Source organism: Onychostoma macrolepis, chromosome 25 (assembly GCF_012432095.1).
Source record: "Onychostoma macrolepis isolate SWU-2019 chromosome 25, ASM1243209v1, whole genome shotgun sequence".
Lineage (NCBI taxonomy): Eukaryota > Metazoa > Chordata > Actinopteri > Cypriniformes > Cyprinidae > Onychostoma > Onychostoma macrolepis.
Genome location: NC_081179.1, coordinates 20,018,768 through 20,039,019, shown reverse-complemented (window position 1 = coordinate 20,039,019; position 20,252 = coordinate 20,018,768). Strand labels below are relative to the sequence as shown.

The 20,252-nt window shown below is 38.1% G+C and overlaps 1 protein-coding gene across 7 annotated transcripts in view; it reads right to left on the bottom strand.

Moving 5' to 3' along the window:
- The window catches only part of b4galnt4a (beta-1,4-N-acetyl-galactosaminyl transferase 4a), a 181,130-nt gene that overhangs the window by 122,030 nt on the left and 38,848 nt on the right, over positions 1-20,252 (bottom strand). The gene's annotated exons all lie outside the window — the stretch shown is intronic.

Sequence of the window (20,252 nt, the reverse complement as noted above, 5' to 3'; positions counted from 1 at the left end):
CCTTTTTTTTTTTTTTACTTATACCTGAGATCTTCACATTACAAGTGTTGCTGTACCAGTGGAGCTACTGAGCAAGTTTACTATGTCCAAAAATTCATACATACAGAGCTGGTTCTGTAAAGCAAATGTAAAAATGTATTAGTTTACAAATCATGCACTATGCTAAATGTGATTTGAAGACAGATAGTATTGTGCAAAGAATCACACAAAAAATAAATCTTTATTAACTGATAATCTACCCCTGTAATCACTTTTGGAAAGCCATTCGGCCAATCAAATGCGAGGACCAGAACTGTTGCAAAAAAATGCATTAATGCAAAAAAAAAAAAAAGTTTGCCCACCATTTTCACCATCATTTGTCAATTGTCACAGTAAGTTAATTTTGGACTGGCTACAGCCCAGAAACCAGTGCACCTAGGTCAGTGACACACTTTGGATGGATTATGGGATTGTCCTCCATTGACTGCCATTAGGAAATGAGGATCACTCAGGTGGCATGGCGAAAAGCTAGAAGGATATACTTGGAGGTGCGCTAACATCGACAGATGGATAAAAGATATTTTCAGCAGTCAGACAAGGAGAGGGACTACAAGGTAAATATGGAAAAAAATTCGCCTTGGCAGAAGCTCCTTATAAAAGGAAACTGTGTGTCAAGGGAATAAAATATCATTGCATGAGTGTTATTGCCTGTGGGGTGATTATGACTTTACCCCGTTACAAACACAGTCACACATACAAGGAGCTAAAACAGTTTAAGAAATGAAGTTGTACTGTAACCAGAGGGAATAAAGCTATAAAATATAATGAATGCTTCTCCTATAATAAAAGATTCTGTTGAAATCTACTGACTATAGAGGAAAGGGCAGTTTGTGGTCACAGCCTGGAGGTCTAGGAGACATTAAGTATGCACTTGCATGTGCATTAGGGATGGGAAGATTCCCCGATTCGCTCGGTGCATCGGAAAAAAACAGTTAACGATGCGATGCATCGGTTTAAAAAGTGTGCATCGGATACAAGTTGGCATTTGTATCGCGATGCATCGTTTCTAACATATTTGCATCGGTAAAAAACGATTTATTTATATACAATTACTAGTGGTTGCGCTACACTTTTATTGTTTATAAAGTGACCAATAATCTGTGACCAATATTTTATATGTAGATTGATTTCTCCTCTCAAAACTGTTTCTCAAGCGCGTTCTCTCATCACTGCTACACGTGAATATGACGAATCACAACAACACTACGGAGACCCGAGGAAAAGCTGGGATTAAAGTCCAAAACCTGACTTGAAATAACCTAACAAATCAATCGGGGATAAAGCGGTTATAAACGACAATGTAAGTTCACACAATATACCTCATTTGTGCACGCTTATTCTTAAGCAGCCCTTAATGTGTCGATCATGGATCAAATCGATCCACCATGACAATCAGCGAACATATTTGTGCTGTTTAATGCATTTGAGACGTTTTGTTTCCTCAATGCATAACTGACATGTCACGAGTATATTTTTCATCTGTAAATGTTAGAAAGTCATTTCTAACTGAATTACTCAGAATTTACTCCTATATTTACGAATGTTTCATGAATGAGGCCCAATGAGTGTAAGCTACTACACTCCTCTGATATTTACTCTACTTAGAGTTAGGGATCAAATGTCAAAAAGATAAAACAACAAAAGCAAAGCTATCGCAGGTATACAAACTGCAATCTTGAGTTGCCAGGAAACTGTCAGGGCCACCTCAGAAATTCACTTAGTGGATTAAAAACATGAGGATGAGCTCCAGTCACAGCATGTGTATCCATATCCCACAAGGTCTTTGTTGTTGCAGTACCTTGACCAAAATAAGGGACATTTTAATAGTGGCTTTATCACTTCGATAGCAAACCCCCTTATTTGAGCATCCTTGAATTTGTGAATTTCACAGGGATCGCCACCAAAAAAAAAAAATCACTTCACCGCTGACGAAAATGAAGTGGTTATAAATTAATTCCAAATGTAGAGCCTTTAGTAAATGTCATACTCTCAATTAAGGTATATTAGCATCTGGGAAACTAGCAGAAATGACATTTTAACATAAATAAAATCAACAGAGACAGGTGCTGTGCTCCCAAGGCACTGCCTTTTATGCAAATGCCCATGCTTAAATATTCATGAGTTGCAAAGCAAAAATTAATGGAATATGCTGCGCTGTATGCAGTATGGATTTTGGACTGTTTTACTTTTTTTAGCCACTTTGAGTCCATGAGGATTGGTTTTCTGCCCAGTGAGTCCAGAAATTTTGTATCAGCTATGAACTTCAATACATTACTGTAAAATACAAAATTGCTGCAATTAAATTAATTTTGTATCGATGTCTCATCTGTGGTTATTAAATTTAGACACTTGAGTAACTTAAAAGATTTAATCCATCACAATTATGCTACACTTAAGTACACGTTCCTTAAAGTGCCCTGTAAGTTGCATCTGCTAAATGACTATACTTACTGAACCTAAATTGAGTGTTTTCAGAACATTGTTATTTGTGCAAAGACATAGTAACAAAAAGCACTGGTCTGTATTTTCAATGCTCTCAAACTGGTCTTCACATTATCAAATGCATGAACTGACAAACTGGCAGCAGATGTTGTTCTATGAAAAAAAATTAAAAATAAATAGTAGTGGTCAGTTTTCTAAGCAAAATTTGCACATGATATGGTTTATGTAGCTCAACTGGTAAATCATGTAGCTAGCAACACCAAAATCAAGAATTCGATTCCCAGAGAACATGTTAAATTATATGTACCCCTTAAATGCACTGCAAGTCGCTTTGGATAGCAGTGCCTTGCTTAAATGTAAACATCATGCAGTTACACGGAAACTGATGGCTTGTGTTGCCTTCATAAATATACGCTTCTCCCTGCGGAGAAGAAATAAGCACAGCTTGATGTGTGGTTTATTTAACATTATAGAGCTCAGTCTTTGTGAGGCACACTGGTATTTATGAGTGGGACTATGGTGTGTTCAGATGTTTCAGAAAAGAAAAATGGCTTTCTGACCTGGTTTCTCAGCTAGTTCAGTTGTTTATGGGCTTGATTCAATTTATTTAAAATCAACAATAACGTGCAAAACAATTTTAGAAGCACACTGTGAAATGTAAGGATTAGTAGCATCTGGGAAATTCACATCCTAACAATGCAATAAATTTGGCGTTATAAACATCTGCCCTTTAAGCCAGTCTTTGTAAACGCAATTCCAATAGCATTAAGTCCAGAAAAAAAAAAAAAAAAAAGCTTAATTAGAAGCCAAGCATATTAATAGGCTTCAAAGATGTGTTTAATAAATCACATACTGTAACAGGTCTCATAGACAGGCAGATGAGTCTTGAGAGCTACTTTTGTAAAGTAATTCTTTAGTAATCTGGCAATTCTAGCACTTGGCCACAAGCTCTATTGCTGGAATGGAGGTGTGGAATGAAAGGAGGAGGGAACCGTAAACAGAGAATTCCTCTACAGAATACTGTGAGGATTGAAAGAGGCTTCTGGATTATCCGAGATGGTGCCAATGTGTGAAGTAGTAAGAGCGGCATGCATATCACATTTGGCCACAAACAGAGAGAAGGAAAGTAGGTTTTATGAAAATCAAATGCTTACAGCATAATATAGATGCCGCTTGGACCCCTAAATATCTTATTCAGATTCCCAACAAACATGCTAATTAACAATGAGCTATGTTTATTTCATCGTCACTGTACTAAACATGTTAACACAGTGTTTAGTAGGAGATAAAAAGGCAGTAAACAAATGAAAGTGGCGTTAATAACATAGCAGACTCTAAGCATCAGGATTGGGACATGTTTTAATTGCACACATCAGTGAAGATACGAGCTTTAATTAATCCATTAACTTTACAGTGAATTGTGAGGGTGGAATACAGTAGAGGCTTCTGACCGTAAATTTAGGTGGGGCGGACTATTTTGCAAACTTTATATTCTAATCTCTGAACACAAAATTTTGGCAGAGATGTCCTTGCGTTATCCTGTGGGTGGCGCGCTAATGTTGATTGACAGGCTTGAAGTAATGTTACAAGCTGTATAATAATTGCCTTAATATAGTATTCATCACCACCAGATGTTGATTTGGAATGGTACAAATTGTGGAGCAATTCAGGTGAGGAAAGAAGATCATATGTCTATTCTCAGAATAAATAAAACAAACACAATGGAACCATATAAAGGCTATTCATGTGAGCACATTTAAACTAAAGTATTTAACGTATAGCATACTTTGTTAATTTGACCCACTACTCCACATAGAAAAAAAACAAAAAAACACACATGACAACTAGTTACTGACCTGATGCAGACACATAGCTTGATATCGTCTTGGTTGAGCGAGTTTCACATAAGGTAACGTTAACATGAAAAAAAGCGGGGCAGTCTCAAATCTGCCCCAATGGCTCTCAATTAGAGGGCGCTGTAGTTCCCCTTTTCACCACAGATTTACGTTACAAAATTGTGGGGCACTGTTGAGCTCGGGAGGTCTCAGGCACATCTGCCCCACTTATTTTGTATCATGTATACATGCCTGCTAAAGCCATGCGCAGGATTTTAATAAAAACTGTTTACTTTACGACTTAAAATAGTATAGAAAATCCGGAAAATATTTTTTTCAGAATACTGAACACATTTCAACAAATGTATTATTGATTCAGTTTATATAGAGGTCTATGTTTATATATCTGCCCATATAGATGAGCCGCACCTGGTGGAATACGACTGAGAAGGTCAATCATAAGTGTGTATCAGGAAACAATAATGGAGAAGTAAAGCTGAGAAATTCCATTTCATGTTGTTTCTGAAGTGATTTCTTATTATACAGTTTTCCAATAGCCATGTTTTTCGTACCCATGGCCTAGCTGTAGCACATACGCTAGCTAACAGGTTGGCCAACCAGGGAGGTTTATAATATCTTAACAAAGTTACTGTTATATCCAGTAGCATTCCCACCATGAATTTTGATTTGTAACGTTAAAAGTAATCTTAATTTAGCCTAGTAGCGCACATTGCTAGTCTTGATGTGAACAATGAATCCATGCAAGTTAATCCACTGAAAAAATACTTCGTTTTGGAAATCTTTAATCACAATCTGAACATTTACTTCTTCTCTGGAATGACATACCTTCTCTGATGATGTCGGTTTGATGGCTTGGGCAGAATATTCTTAACCAGTCTCCTTCAACCGTTGATTTGCTATGAGCGAGAGATGGAGAGGAGGTATGCTAAAATAAAACCCAGCCCTCTGTTTAATACTCCGTTTAAGTTTGAAATACGTTACAATACTGAATTAAAATCAGCTACAACTTCTGGTTCATGTAGACTTTAACTTGGTGTAATAGCTTAGCATAGTGCTAACCGGTTAAAAGCTCTCGGTTAGTTGAAACTGAGCTGAGCTGAACTGAGCTGTGTATGCCATGTGACTGATCACTATAGATCCATGACATCTCGCAACGCTGATTGGCTGATGGCAAAACAAGAACATGCCCAAATCATTTAGGGAAGGGATATGGGATATTGCAAGTGATTGCACAGAATGAATAACTATCTATAATTCAAAACTTCACTTTCATGATTAGTTATGATTTCATACATACTTTGTGAACCAAGTTGGAAAAGCAACTGCACATGGTAGTTTTCAGTCTGGAACAGCACTCAATGTTCTGTTTAGAGAGGATGTAGCCTACACCCAGGACACGATCTTGTGTTCAAAAACAGCGCAACTGATAGAACGTAATGGAACAGAACACAGGGGATACATAGTTAGTTGAACTACATTTATTTTTAACTTTACAAGCCATCTTAAAAACTCATCTGACGTATGTGTGCTTTGACCAACACTTAAAAATAGCATAGGCGGAACTCGCTCCATCAAACATTTCCTCCAGAGAAAGAGAGGTAGCACTCGGTGGTAGTGCATCTCTTTGCCAAGTCCACCGCCCCATCCCGCTGCTTCTATTTGCAGGAGCAGATTCTGATAATGCAGCGCAGCAGGCCAGAAGAGTGAGCTTCTAAAATCTCCTTAATTTCCTGTAATCTGGGTCATAGGCAATGGGCCAGGAGTCCCACATCCCCCAGGGCAGTACACATACCTCGCTACACACACTCGCACAGCTTAACAGGCTGCAACGCACACCCACATAACACATGCTTGAGTGTGCCCATTCACATCTCGGCAGCCCTCTGAGACGCAGTAAAGAGGGTCAGTTTGCTGGAGTGCAGATATGTCACTCTCTGCGTGCAGTTTCACCATGGCTCTTTGGATAGAGTGGATTAAATTAATTGAATATAAGCAGATCAAGCCAGTAAGCTTGATTAAATAACGATTAGTAGCTTGAAAACACTTTCACTGCTCTGATGGTGGAAGGGAAAAGCGAATGGGTTGCTTTCAGTGACAAGCAGAGCAGATGGCTGATGAGTGGGTTTATGCTGTTTGTTTGGTCTTGTCGGTGATGCAATTAAGGCTGATAATGCTCTTTGGGGTGAAGGAGAAGAAGGACTCTGCACTACTTTTGTCCCCTCAAGTCTTGCCTCAGCATTTTTCTCGTCTCCTCTCCTCATCCCCCTTCCTTGTCTCCTTCCTTTGCATATCCTTTTATCTCGTCTTTCATCTCATCCTCATGTTTCGACTCCTCTCCTTGTATCCCACCTCCTCATCCCTCTCAGTTCCTTATCTCACTATTCAACTCTTCAACTTGTCCCTCATCTCACCTTCTCTAAACTTTCTCCTTTCCTTTACTTGCGTCTCTATATATTTTAGCAACTTTTGGTCATCTCTTGACTCTCATCTATTTTGTTTTGACTTCTCCCATAATTTCTCCTCTCCTTTCCCCCTTTTTCTTCACATTGTCTCACCTCATCTACTCATCTACTGAGTCCTCTCACCCTTCTTTTCATATCTTCTCATAATTTGACTCCTCTCCTCGTATCTCATCTCACCTCCATTCTTTTGGTCTTCTATCCATTCCACCTCCTCATCTCTCTCGGTTCCTTGTCTCACTTGGTCACTATTCATCTCATCCCTCATCTCACCTTCTCTTAAATCTCTCCTTTCCTTTCCTCACATCTCCTCATATTTCAGCTCCTCTACTTTTGGTCTACTCTTAACTCCTCATATTTTGACTTCTATCATCTCTTTACTCTGTCGTCTCATCACTTTTCCTCATAATTTGACTCCTCTCCTCGTATCTCATCTCACCTCCTTTCTTTTGGCCGTCTATCCATCTCAGTACTTGTCTCTATTCATCATTGTAAACTCCTCATTTCTTCTTCTCATCTTTCATTTAAATTTTAGGACTTACCTTTTTTGGGAACTCTTGTCTTTCTTTTCTCACAACTCCTCTACTTTTGGTCAACTCTTAATTCCTCATCTTCTGACTTCTCACATCTCCTATTCTGTTGTCTTATCACATGTTGACTTCTCCCATCATTTCTATTCTCATTATTCCTCTCCCTATTGTTCATATGTTCTCACTTCCTCTCCTCATAATTTGACAGCTCTCATCTCTGCTCTTTATATTTGTTTCACCTCCTCTCCTCATTTCTTTACTCCTCTCCTCCTTTCTCTTCATATTGTCTCACCTCCTTTCCTCCTATTTCGACTCTACTTGTCTTTCCTCATCTTTCCATCCTCATCTTCTTCACTTACAGAATCCTCTCAACTCCTCATCTTGTTTTTCTTTCTGTCTCTCCTTTGCTCTTTCATCTTGTATCCACATGTAACCCATCTCTGGTCTCATTTCTTTCTCCTTCACCTCCTCTCATCATAGTTCAATGCTTACTGCACACTTGTGAAATCAATCACTCACTAAAAGCTCGCTTTGCTCCTCGTCTCATCTCATTTGACTACCTTTCAACTCCTCTCCTCATCTTTAGTCTTTTTCCAATCTTGATTGCCCTCCACTCCTCATTTGTTGACTCCCCTCTCCTCATCTCGTCTTGCTTCTTGTCTTTGCTCTTTATCCCTTTTTCCCTCTCCTTATTTTTCATCTCCTATCACTCTTCACCTCATCTTGTCTCTGCTTTCCTCTCTTCCCTCTTCTCCTTTCCTCCAAGTTCAACATCTCTCTTCTCCTCCAATTTGCATGGCTTTTCCTTCCATCCGTCATCTAGGAAGTTATGTTTCTGATCATTCAAATGGATCGGCCTAGTCCGCTCTTCTTGCTAACGGCCCAACATTTTGGCAACCCATTGCCCAGCAACCCAGGCCGGGGAAACAAAACATTTCCATCAAATTAAATAAAACCTGAAGGACTTCCTTCCACACAAACTAGTCCTCTCACAGAAGAGAGGAAGTCTCATCAGAATGAGGTATGCGCAGCACAGACACCCTTACATACAAACACACATAAACACAGTTACAGCCAAACCAGTACTTGGCGCTCAGATGAGTGTTAGGTTTGTTAAGGCACAGGACGGAAGGCTGGACTCCAAACCCAGTGAATAAAGTCCCACCTCTCATCGCCACACACAAAGAGAACCATTTATCTCCAGCCCACCGCTGGTACAGATAACAGTGAATTTAACTCTCTCTCTCTCTCACACACACAGCTATATTTATGGTCCAGTATTGGACAGGGAAAGAAGTGAAGTGAAGATAAGTGATGAGAAAGAAACAGATCACACAACAATTTAAATTGTGTTAGTGAAAATATTTATGAGAAGGTTAATGAGAAGTGTATATTTTTCCAAATGTCTCCTTTTCTATTCCAAAATCAATGGTCAAATATGTCTAATGCATGCTTACATCGAAAAAAGCAGTGCAGTGAAACATAAAAATGCATTCTGTGTCACACCATGTCTCCATCAACTTGTTGCTGTCTATACTGGAAGTGTCAGTTCGAACATTCAAAATCCATTTGTCCTGTTGTTGCACCAATGCGATCAGTATATCAGATATAAAACAAGGCATTGTTTACTTCCAGCAAAAATGTGCAAATGTAGACAGTATCTCTGACTGTACTGGGGTCTGTTTGCTTTTCATAATAAAGAGAATGTAAGAAAGGTGTTCAAACGTAAGTGTGCATAAGAAAAACAGAATGCAGAAAGAGAAAGACAGTCCAGATGTAGTGTATCCAGGCTGTGAAGGTTAATCATGCCCTCACTCAAATCTAGCAGACACAAAGGAGATGCCTATTTAACCAGAGAAAAAGAATGTTTAAAAAAATTAAGTTGAGCCCCTCTTTCATCTGTAAGGCAACAGAGCAAGTGTCATTGAGGGGTGAAACTTAAAGCAGTATTTCTAGCAAAAGGAACAGCTCTGTACAGGCATTTAAATCAGACACTAATTGAAATTCAATCAATAAAGTATCAAAACATGGCTAGCCAAATAGCTATTTAGGAAGTGTTGTAGCAATGAAAACATCACATTCTGCAATTTCTAGTCAAGTTTTGCACATATTTTATGTATGTCATGTTGGTTGTGTTGCAGTAGAAATCAAAATCGAACTGGAGAAGCATGATATTTCTGAGTATGGAGAGATGATTCACAATAGTAGAGATGTTTGTCGCCCCCTTTGTGATTACTGGATCCGCCATCAGCAATTAGCATTTGATTGCTGAATTGCTTGGAAAATGCCATTGCCTCTCACTCGCTGTTTACAATGATTTCAGTCACGATGATGTTCGTCATCATTTTGTATCGAGTGTGAGGAGAGATCGCAGCGTTTTGGAGACAGCAGAACTCTTTAAGCTCTCTCGGTGCAAAAGACGGAAACTGGGAGGCAAATATAGCGCTATTATTGTAAGCAGGGAGGAACATTTCCATGGTTTGAAATCCACAACCCAAGGTGAAGTGAACACTTAACTCTGTGCCAGATGACATGGCTGATCCACAGAAAATACACTAGATTTATCGATTTCCAAATCAGGAAGTTTAACATTCACAATAATCATTACAACAGTGACTTCTGTCCAGTCCTTTTCATGCAGGGTTTCATGATACTAAAATACAAAATAGCTTCTGTTTTCTGACATTGATTTATCAGAAGACATGACGATATAATGCAACAGAAGATAATATCTATTATTTTTCTTAGTGGTTGTCCAATTAAACAAGGCTGCAACAAGCACAGGATTTTTTGCAAATATTTGTCATTGGATTGTTTCTCTACTTGCCCACCAGGAAATCTTATTGTTCCAAAATTACCCTGTTCTAATCAACCCCCTAGAGGGCCAATGTCCAGCACACCTTTCTCTAGGGTTGTGCCCCCATACTCGTATATAGTGTGCTATTTGAAGGGACAGCCATTTGTAGTGGCTTATCGAGTTCACTCATTCAATCCCTTAATTCACCTCAAATACGAGTGTACAACTGATGTACAGTTAACAGCTAGTGGCTAGAGAATACCCATGCACTGTTATCGTTGCAACCAATGAGTTTCTGAGTTTTGTTTAAAGATGCCATCTGCAGCGTTTCTAGCACACTTAGGGCCAGTTTTACTAACAGCTTGCGCCAGCGCAAACTGTCTTTTGGGGTTAAAATAGTACTGTTAGGTTTTACTAAAGACGCGCAGTGAAGAATTAGCGCTGAAAATGCGTGGACACCGTTATTTTTCACCTGACCTTTTGAACATGCATTTATAGGAGTTTCCCTTTCAGACACAAAATTTATGGGTGGAGAGTATTCAAATGAATCATGCAACACATTTTACTAACGTTTGTGCTCGTCAAATTACTGGCAGTTGCGCCATTATTTAACGCCCAAAAAAAGCATGTCTTAAACTATTTTGCTCGAAATGGCTGCAATTATTGTTGCTAGGAGGAGGCACCACAGTGAACAGAGAGCGCGTGGTAGAAGGGAGAGGATTTTTTTTTTTTTTTTTGAACGTATTGATTTATTTGTAAAGAACACATTATGTGAACATATCATTTGCCAAGCCATGTTATTTTTAATTTGCTTCAGGAAGTAAAAGACCACTTGGAACCCTCAACTAGGAGTCACGCAATACCAGGTCTATCAAAACCTCTTGTAACCCTTAATTTGTTGACCAATGGTTCTTTTCAACGTACTGTGGCTTATTTATTTATTTATTTATTCTTTATTCGCGACTACACTAATTTGCACTGCGCTTGGTATATTGCGTTGGTCAATATGTAAATTAGAGGTTGCGCCTGTGTTCTTTAATTTGCGCATTGCTAGTAAACCACCCGCAAAATTTTCCCCTCCCATTGGCGCTGTTTTGGAATTGCACTCTCGCACTAATTTGCCCTGTTTAGTAAAACTGTCCCTTAGTGCCTAAATTTGTTAAGTATATTAGTAGACAGTGTTGGTGGTAATGCATTACAAGTTACAGTATGTAATCAGATTACTTTTTCAACTAGTACAGTAATGCATTACTTTTAAATTTACAACTAAATATCTGAATTACTTTTTTTTTCAAATAAGTAATGCAAGTTACTTTTTTTCCCATTTATTTACTGACAGCTCTCCCGTCCCCATGTTGAGAGAAATTAGGAGTGATGTGCAGAGGAAGAGCCATTTCATTTAGCCGGAAGCTTATTAATATCACTTTTGGCGAAACAAAGTAATGCAAAAGCAACATAATGCATTACTTTCCATGAAAAGTAACTAAATAACACAATTAATTATTTTTTTGGAGTAACGTAGTGCATTACTTTTCAAAATAACCCCAACACTATAGGAGCAATTTCAAATACAGCCTAGTAATCCTGGAGACCTTAATTAGCTAGTTCAGGTGTGTTTAATTAGGGTTGGAGCTAAACTCTGCAGGGCAGTGGCCCTCCAGGAACAGGTCTGGATACCCCTGCTTTAAACTCAGACTATAAGTAAACAATTGTTTAATTTGTTTCTATTGTTGTCTCCCAAGGTCTCCTAAGGAATTTTTTGGAGAAACATCTGGGACAATGTAGGGAACTGAAACATAAAATGTAAATACCTCTAAGTGTCCTGGGCTATGAAAGAGCAACCTCAGAGCAATAAAATCTACCTCTGGGTGTGACTGTGGTGGTTGGCATTCATACACAAGCATAATAACACAAACATACGTGGAGATTTATGGCTGTTGTGGCAGGTGTTTATTCCACTGTCTGCCTCTTCTTTCTCTAATGGTCTCTCTCCAGAGATCCTCTTGAGCACCTGCAGACAGCAGCTGTCATGGCAGTCACACACATCACAGTATTAACAAGGCCCTGTCCTTCTACACACCCTACTGTCACTGGACTCATACACAATCGCACAACAGTGCTCTCACTTGCTCATGTACAATATGAACACCAGACAAACGGCAAATCTTGCTCTTCCTCCATTACTCCCAAAAACATATACTTCCTCTAGGCCTCACCGGAAGTGTCACTTTCTGGAAGCCAATCAAAGCCCAACATCATCAAAAAAGTAGGGTGTTGCAATGCAGTTTTCAATGGTTTCTGAGTGGTTGCTAGCGTGTTGTATGTTCTGAGTGGTTTATAACATGTTACAATGCAGCTGCTTTGATATTGTGAGTGGTTGCTCCATTGCTATGTGGTTGTAAAGGTATTGTGAATAGTTAACTATGCAATTGTTATGGCATTTACAAGAGTAGTGGTTGCAAAGGTGTTACTATGAAGTTGTGAAGGTGTCTTAATCGGTGTTGCTATGTTAAGGTGTTGTGAGTGATGTAACGAGTGGTTGCTAGGTCAATGTTATTGTTGTTAAGGTGTTCTGAATAATTCCATGTGTATCTATCCAATTGTTATGGTATTGTGTGTGGTTGCCAAGGTGTGGTTACAAGAGCATTTTGAGTGGTTGCTAGGGTGTTGCTATGCAGTTGTGAAGGTGTCTTAAGTGTAGCCAGGAAGTTGCTAGGGTGTTGTGAGTCATTCCCAGGACACTGTTATACAGTTGCTAGGGTGTTTAGGGTGGTTGAATGAGCATGGCAAGTATATTCTGGGTGTTTAGCTGTTTATTGCTGTGTGGTCGCTACAGTGTTATGGGTGGTTCCCAAGGCATTGCTTTGTGGTTGCTAAGGTGTTTTGGCTGGTTGCCAGGGTGTCACAATTCAATTGCATAGGGGTTCCAGATGGTTGTTAGTGTCTTGTTAAGTAGTTGCTAAGTGTTTTTAGTAGTTTATAACTATGTGGCTGCTTTGATGTTGAGGGTGTTTGCCAGGGCACTGCTACATGGTTGATAAGGTGTTCTGAATAGTTTAGTGTGTAGCTATGCATGTTACCAGGGTGCGGTTACAAGAGCATTTTGAGTGGTTGCTAGGGTGTTACTATGCAGTTGTGAAGGTGTCTTAATTGTTGCATGCTAGGGTGTTATTAGTGGTTCCCAGGACACTGTTATATAGTTGCTAGTGTGTTTTGGTTGCTACATGGTCCTTAGGTGTTCTAAATATTGTAGGTGGTTGACAGGGCATTTGTATACAGTTACTAGGTTATTTTTGGTGGTTATTAGAGCATTGAGAAGATGTACTGGGTGTTTTTTTAGCATTTTACTATGTGGTTGCAACAGCGTTGTTGGTGGTTGCCAAGGCATTGCTACAGGTATTTAATTGTTACAAGGGCAGTTTGGGTGGTTTCTAGGGTGTTGCTATGAAGGTGCTATAGAGTTCTGGTTCTAGTATGATACACATGTTTGTTAGGGAGTTCTGAGTGGTTGATATGGTGTTGCTTCATCAAACACAATTAATTCAGTGAACTGAGGATGAGGCGAGTGTGAGGTATGCGTAGCGAGAGATTTACATAAAAAAATACCAATTCTCACTATTAACTAGTTGCTTATTTGCATGCATATTACTAGCATACTGGCTGTTTTTTAGCACTCTTAAAGCACATATTAATGTCTTATTTTGCATGACCATATTTTACATCACTTTATCCAACCCAATACCTAAACTTAACAATTACCCTACTAACTATTAATAAGAAGCAAATTAGGAGTTTACTGAGGCAAAAGTTGTAGTTAAACAGTTAGTTAATAGTGAGAATTGGTCCCCAAACTAAAGACATTCAACTATATTTTGAGCAACTCCTTCAGTATTTTCCCTGTACCTCAACTGGAAACAGATAAGCAAATACCAAGGGAACTGTTTATTTCATACAAACACTTAATCTCTCTTTCTCTAATGGACTAAAGCCCAGTACAACCTGTCTTTTTCCGCTGTGCATTCATCAGTTCTCACCCTCACTGCCACAATAAACTGGCACTGCCATGACTGCCGAACTCTCTCCACCTCACATTTAATTTTAGTGGTGTTTACCAAGGCAAGCATCTCTATTAATATTGCTCATACTCAAGGTTAGTGATTTCAACAAAGTACTCACCCTAAGTATTAACCTTCAGCATGTAACTCCAACTTGTGCTACAGACATGAATGATATCTCAAATTGTGCAGCTTGTTGTGTAGAGATGCATTATTGCCTTTCTAAGCAATTTGACTCTTGCCTGGTGGACAAAAAAGGGACTAAGTTACATTGAAGGAGGAACCTGAACGATATCTACAGACTAGATTTACAGAGACTTGGGCCAGTAAGCAACCAACCAGGCAATTATGCAGAACACCCTATAGCAACCTCATTGCATCACACAACAACCCACCCAGAACTTATCAACCACATAGCAATCCTTCGACAATGACCCAGAACAACCTGACTGCACATAATCAGCTGTTTACTAGATCATTACATTGGAGCAAAAATATATTTTTTTTAGGTTTTGATACCACACACCTCAGCACTGTAATTCTCCTTTGTTGAGGCTGGCCTGCATTCTTGAGTAAGTATTTAAAGGGTTAGTTCACCTAGCATCCTAGGTGAATATGACTTTCTTCTTTCTGACGAATCTAATCAGAGTTATATTAAAAATTGTCCTGGCACTTCTATTCTCTATCATTGCAGTCGGTGGGTGTTTCTGTTCAACAGTCCAGAAGACGTGAAATAAAGTGTGCGCATCCGTAATAAAACGTGCCTCACGGGTTGTGCGGGTTGATCTGTGCATATTTCTCTCCTGATTCAGACATCATGACTATTTCACTGAAGAAAGCAATATTATGAAGCTAAAAATGTTTAACAACACGCAGCTGTTCGCTTAACAGGATGTTAATTGATGGACTGGAGTGGTGTGGATTACTTGTGGATATTTTTATCAGCTCTTTGTGGACTCTCATTCTGATGGCACCCATTCACTGCAGATGATCCATTGGTGAGCAAGTGATGTAATGCTAAATTTCTTCAAATCTGTTTTTTGGTGAACTATTCCTTTCATGTAGGCTGACCCAAAGCCTTATGGGTTTGGAACAACATGAGGCTGAGTAAATGATGACAGAATTTTCCTTTTTGGGTGAAATATCCCATTTACCCTAAAATCTGTTATGTGGTTAGAATTGTATTTAGTTGTTGTCAGTCACATCTGCACAAAATAAGAAAAACATAAAGTAGACCATTTTAGTTATTAGGCTGTATGGGGCATTCCAAAAATGGAACAAAACTGTACTACCCTAACCGAATCACGCAGTGCCACCCACTGGAGAGCGGATCTGTTTATTTGACGCCAAGAAGTGCACTGGACCATTCATGCATGCAGACGTATCACCGCATGCTCTCGACAGAGGGTTCAAATGCAAACGCCCACCAATTCTGTACAAATACTGGTGCTTTTTATCTTATTTATTGAATATTGACTTGGTTGCACTAGGAATAGTATGTTTGACATGACCAGTACAATATTTGCCAACATCAGCCAAAAAAAAAAACATTGCTTATTAGCTCTTGGGCAGTGGCAGTTTAATTGGTCAACAAATCATTTTCATGTTTACATTACAAGCTGTCATGGATTACATCTTATTTTTTTAGAAATGGGTTCACTTCAAAATATTAGATTTTGCTGGCTATTATTCCATATGTCAGGCTTACAGGGTTAAACCACAGCGCCACCATCTCTGAACCCCAGTGAAATGCACATGACAAAGAAGGATTTCTACTGCTGCTGTCTCCCTGTGGCTGAAATGGCTCATTTGAGAGAGAGAGAGAGAGAGAAGAGGACGGGGTGGGAGGTGAGCTAATTGATGTCCCTTCATTCCCCACAGAGCAGCTCTGGCCTGTCTATCACGCTGTCAGCCTGAATGCATCCTGAAGAAAAGACTAGACAAGAAAAATAGAGGTCCTTTCCTTCAGCCTCGGCAGTCTGGAACAACCCCTAACAGCAGGATGGGCCATCCAGACAGGCTATTCTGCTGTTAGACTCTATATAGCAGTCACCCAATTATTCTCCACCGAATACTCTTCCTGAAGGACTTGACTAGAGGCTCCGCACGCAACACACGCGCACAAAAAAAGATCACATTTCAGGGTCAACTGACTGAGAGGGTTTCGTATGGAGCTGTTGGCCTATTCACATCAAGTCCAAGTTGTTCACATGAAAAAACATGCAAGACAAGATCGCAGAACAGAACGATGAGTCTCTATGAACTGCTGTAGAACTGCTTTTTCCTAGATTCATTATTATTATTCAGATGATGAACATGGCATCTTAATCTGTACATGGCACCTCATTGCTCATTATACTACGGGGACGTTGAATGCTTGAATCTGAAATATATCATCTGATCGATGTCTTGAGGTGTGGCAACCGTAGTATAAATGGAATAATTGACTTCGGTCTGTTGAATTATTAGAAAAATAATGCACACCTGCTTCGCGTCGTGACCGCATCACCACCTCGGGTGTGCATTATTTTTCTAATAATCCAATGGCCTGTCGTCAATTATTCCTTACTTAATAAACGCATGCAAAAAAAATAAATAATAATTGGTGCATTGTAACTGTAACTATAACTGTTTGTGAAGAATATGTACTTGAGTACTGTACACTTTTCATAATATGCCCTTTGCGGAGAGCATGATCATCATATAGTGAGTGAAATATAAATTATTTACATAATATAAATTTAAACAAAAAAATATTTAATGTATATATAAATGTATAAACCAGTGTTATTTTGGCATCACGGATGTACTATTATAGGTTTTGTTCATATTTTGAATTAGATTAGATTTAAAGTTTTCTATTTTAACTTAAAGTTGCAGTCCGTAACTTTTTTTGATTAAAAATGATTTGAGCATGCTGCTGCATCATTACGTCACGCCTGTAAACATAAAGAAGTTGTCCCCGCTATTAGGCTATAGCATGTGAGGATCCTGCAGGTGGCGGATCATTTATTCCAGTTTTAAATTACAGATAGCCTGGGATTACACAAGATTTGTATTTGAAAGAATACAGTTCAAAGGGAGCATAATTTGCTTTTTGGGTTCATTAAAAGAATTTCTTAATATGAAATTGGAATGGCATGACAATTAGAGTAGACTGTAAAGAAATTGAAATCTACACGTTAAAACACACTATACCCATAGTCACGCAATGCTGATGTTGTTAACATTAATAATTTGAGAATAAAGTATAGCAATACTATAATAATAATAATTTGCACGGTTTGATGTGATATGAGCTAACCGATCGTTAGATTTAATCACCATTGGTAGCGCGATTTATTGTAATGCTTTTTTCCTCAGTTGGTCAGAACAAACGTGGCAGACTTGTTACTTATTTGTTCAGATGGCAATATCCGGTGAAAATTCTTATTTGGGTCATATATTCCAATACGTAGGCTAGAATCTGTGATTCTGTAGTACAGTGAATATCCTCACCGGTGCGGTGACTGACAAACTGCCACACATTCACCTCAAAACATTAGATTCATCCGCGCTGGAGCCGTGCCACGCAAGTAAGATAATTCCGCAAGTAACTGCAATTCAAGGTTTTCAAACAGAGATGGCGACAAAGAGGATAAAATTAAGGACTGCAGCTTTAATATTAGTTAAAGTTTTGTTGTTGTTTTTTCAATTAGTCTTTGATTTTATTTGATTTTTTTTTGTGTGTCTATATAGTTTTTCATTTTTATACTATACAACTTCAAATAAATTAAAATAAGAAATGTTGCCTTGGCTAATAGCTCAAATTAAGTTAAATTAAAGTTATTTTAGCATCCTTGATATTCTAATATAATTTTGTATATATAACCTTAAGTATAACCTGTGGTTATAACCTATAACTTACATAGTTATAATGTAAGTATAACCTTGTGTCTTCTCATCAAATCGCTTCATATCTGTTTATAAGGACAACAGGACACACGCAAGTTTGAATGCATTTAACTACAGCAAATGTTGCAATGCTCAGTGTGCAAATGCAAATTTCGTGTGGGATGTGAGCAGGTGGTGAGACCGAGCTGTGCATCTGAGGAAGAGGGAAAATAACAAATGCTTGCTAAGGTCAGGCACTAAAATAAGTGTTACTGCTCAGAACTGTGGTTTAGCCGCAGGGGACAAAAACACTTTGTATTCAAACCAGCACCCGGATCACGCAAACAACAACAAAACTACAACCTGAGCCAAATAACGCTGCCTGAAGATGTTTATAAAAGACAACACGATGAGGAGATATACGCAGTGTTTCAGTGCATTTTACCTCATGAGCTTAAAGCTCAATAGATTGCTGATTCAGGACCCAGATTTGACATTGGACCTCATTTGAATGCTTTCGATGATGAGGGCATGTCGCACAGACTGTCCTTGCTGGCATCTGCCAAATTTGGCTTCTAGCAAATGGCAGATGAATTCGCACCATAATAAATGGGAAGCTTTTCTTCTCACTTTAAAAATATGATAAGCCTATTAATGTTACTAACTGGGTCAATAACAAGTAAGAGTGTTTTACACTATTTAACAAGTAAAATATATATATATATATATATATATATATATATATATATATATATATATATTTTTTTTTTTTTTTTTTAACAATAAAGGAACAGTTCACCCAGCAATGAAAATTTGCTGAAAATTTACTCACTCTCAGGCCATCCAAGATGAGTTTGTTTCTTCATCAGATTTGGAGAAATACAGCATTACATCACTTGCTCAACAATGGATCCTCTGCAGTGAATGGGTGCCGTCACAGTAATCACAATAATCCACACCACTCCAGTACATCTTGTGTACTGAAGTGAAAAGTTGTGTGTTTGTAAGAAACAAACCCATCAAGATGTTTTTTTATCATCTGTTTGGACTCTCATTCTGACGGCACCCATTCACCACAGAGGATCCACTGGTGAGCAAGTGATATGTTCTGACAAAGAAACAAACTGTACTGTACATTTTGGATGGCCTGAGGAAGAGTAAACTTTCAACAAATTTTCATTTTTGGATGAACTATTTCTTTACTAACATTTAAAAAATATATATAATACAATTGATGTAGTAACGTAATAACAAAATATCCTGTTGTGTAATCAACAAGCAAGGGTTAATACACCTCATTTATTTATTTTATTTTATTTTTATCTGTTTAACAAGTTAAACACTATGTTTTTCAAATACAACAAATTATTAATTCATAACTATTATGTGAAGTCGCACCACATGACATTTTAACTAAACTAACCTTGCCTTGATTCATTTATTTTTATTTATTTCTGCACATCAGCTGCACCATATGTTTTTGATTTGGTAAATAAAAGTTTATATATATATATATATATATATATATATATATATATATATATATATATATATATATATATATATATATATATATATATATACACACACACACATATATAAGGGCTGTCAATCGATTAAAATATATAATCGTGATTAATCGCACGATTGTCACGAGTTAACTTGTGATTAATCGCAACTTAATAGCTAATTTTTATCTGTTCTAAATGTACCTTAAATTAATACTTTTAGTTTTTAATACTCTAATCAACATGGGCATGGACAAATATGGATGCTTTATGCAATATATGTTTATTATTAGTGAAATCATAGTCAACATAGAGCTTGAAGTCTAGACATGTTTCAAAGGTAGATGTTTTTCAAATAACTTGTTCATGTTAGACGCATGAAAAAAGAAATACCGGGTTCCCATTACTTCTCTTTCTTTGCAGTAACCTGTTTAAATTTTTGCACAACAGGGCAGCTCACTTCTTCTGAATATGCAAAATGTACATTTATTATTTATTATTAGATTTGTTTGCCTCTCTGTGCCCACATACTGTATTTTGACCCATTAAGACCCAGCTCTCCCTTCCAAGATGTGAATCTGCACAAAAATCCTGATTATCGAGCCGTCGTCTGATGAAATCAAAAGCACATAAGATAATGACAATAGCTGTGCTGTGATTTCGGCTATAGCATACTTGCATGTAAAATTAGAG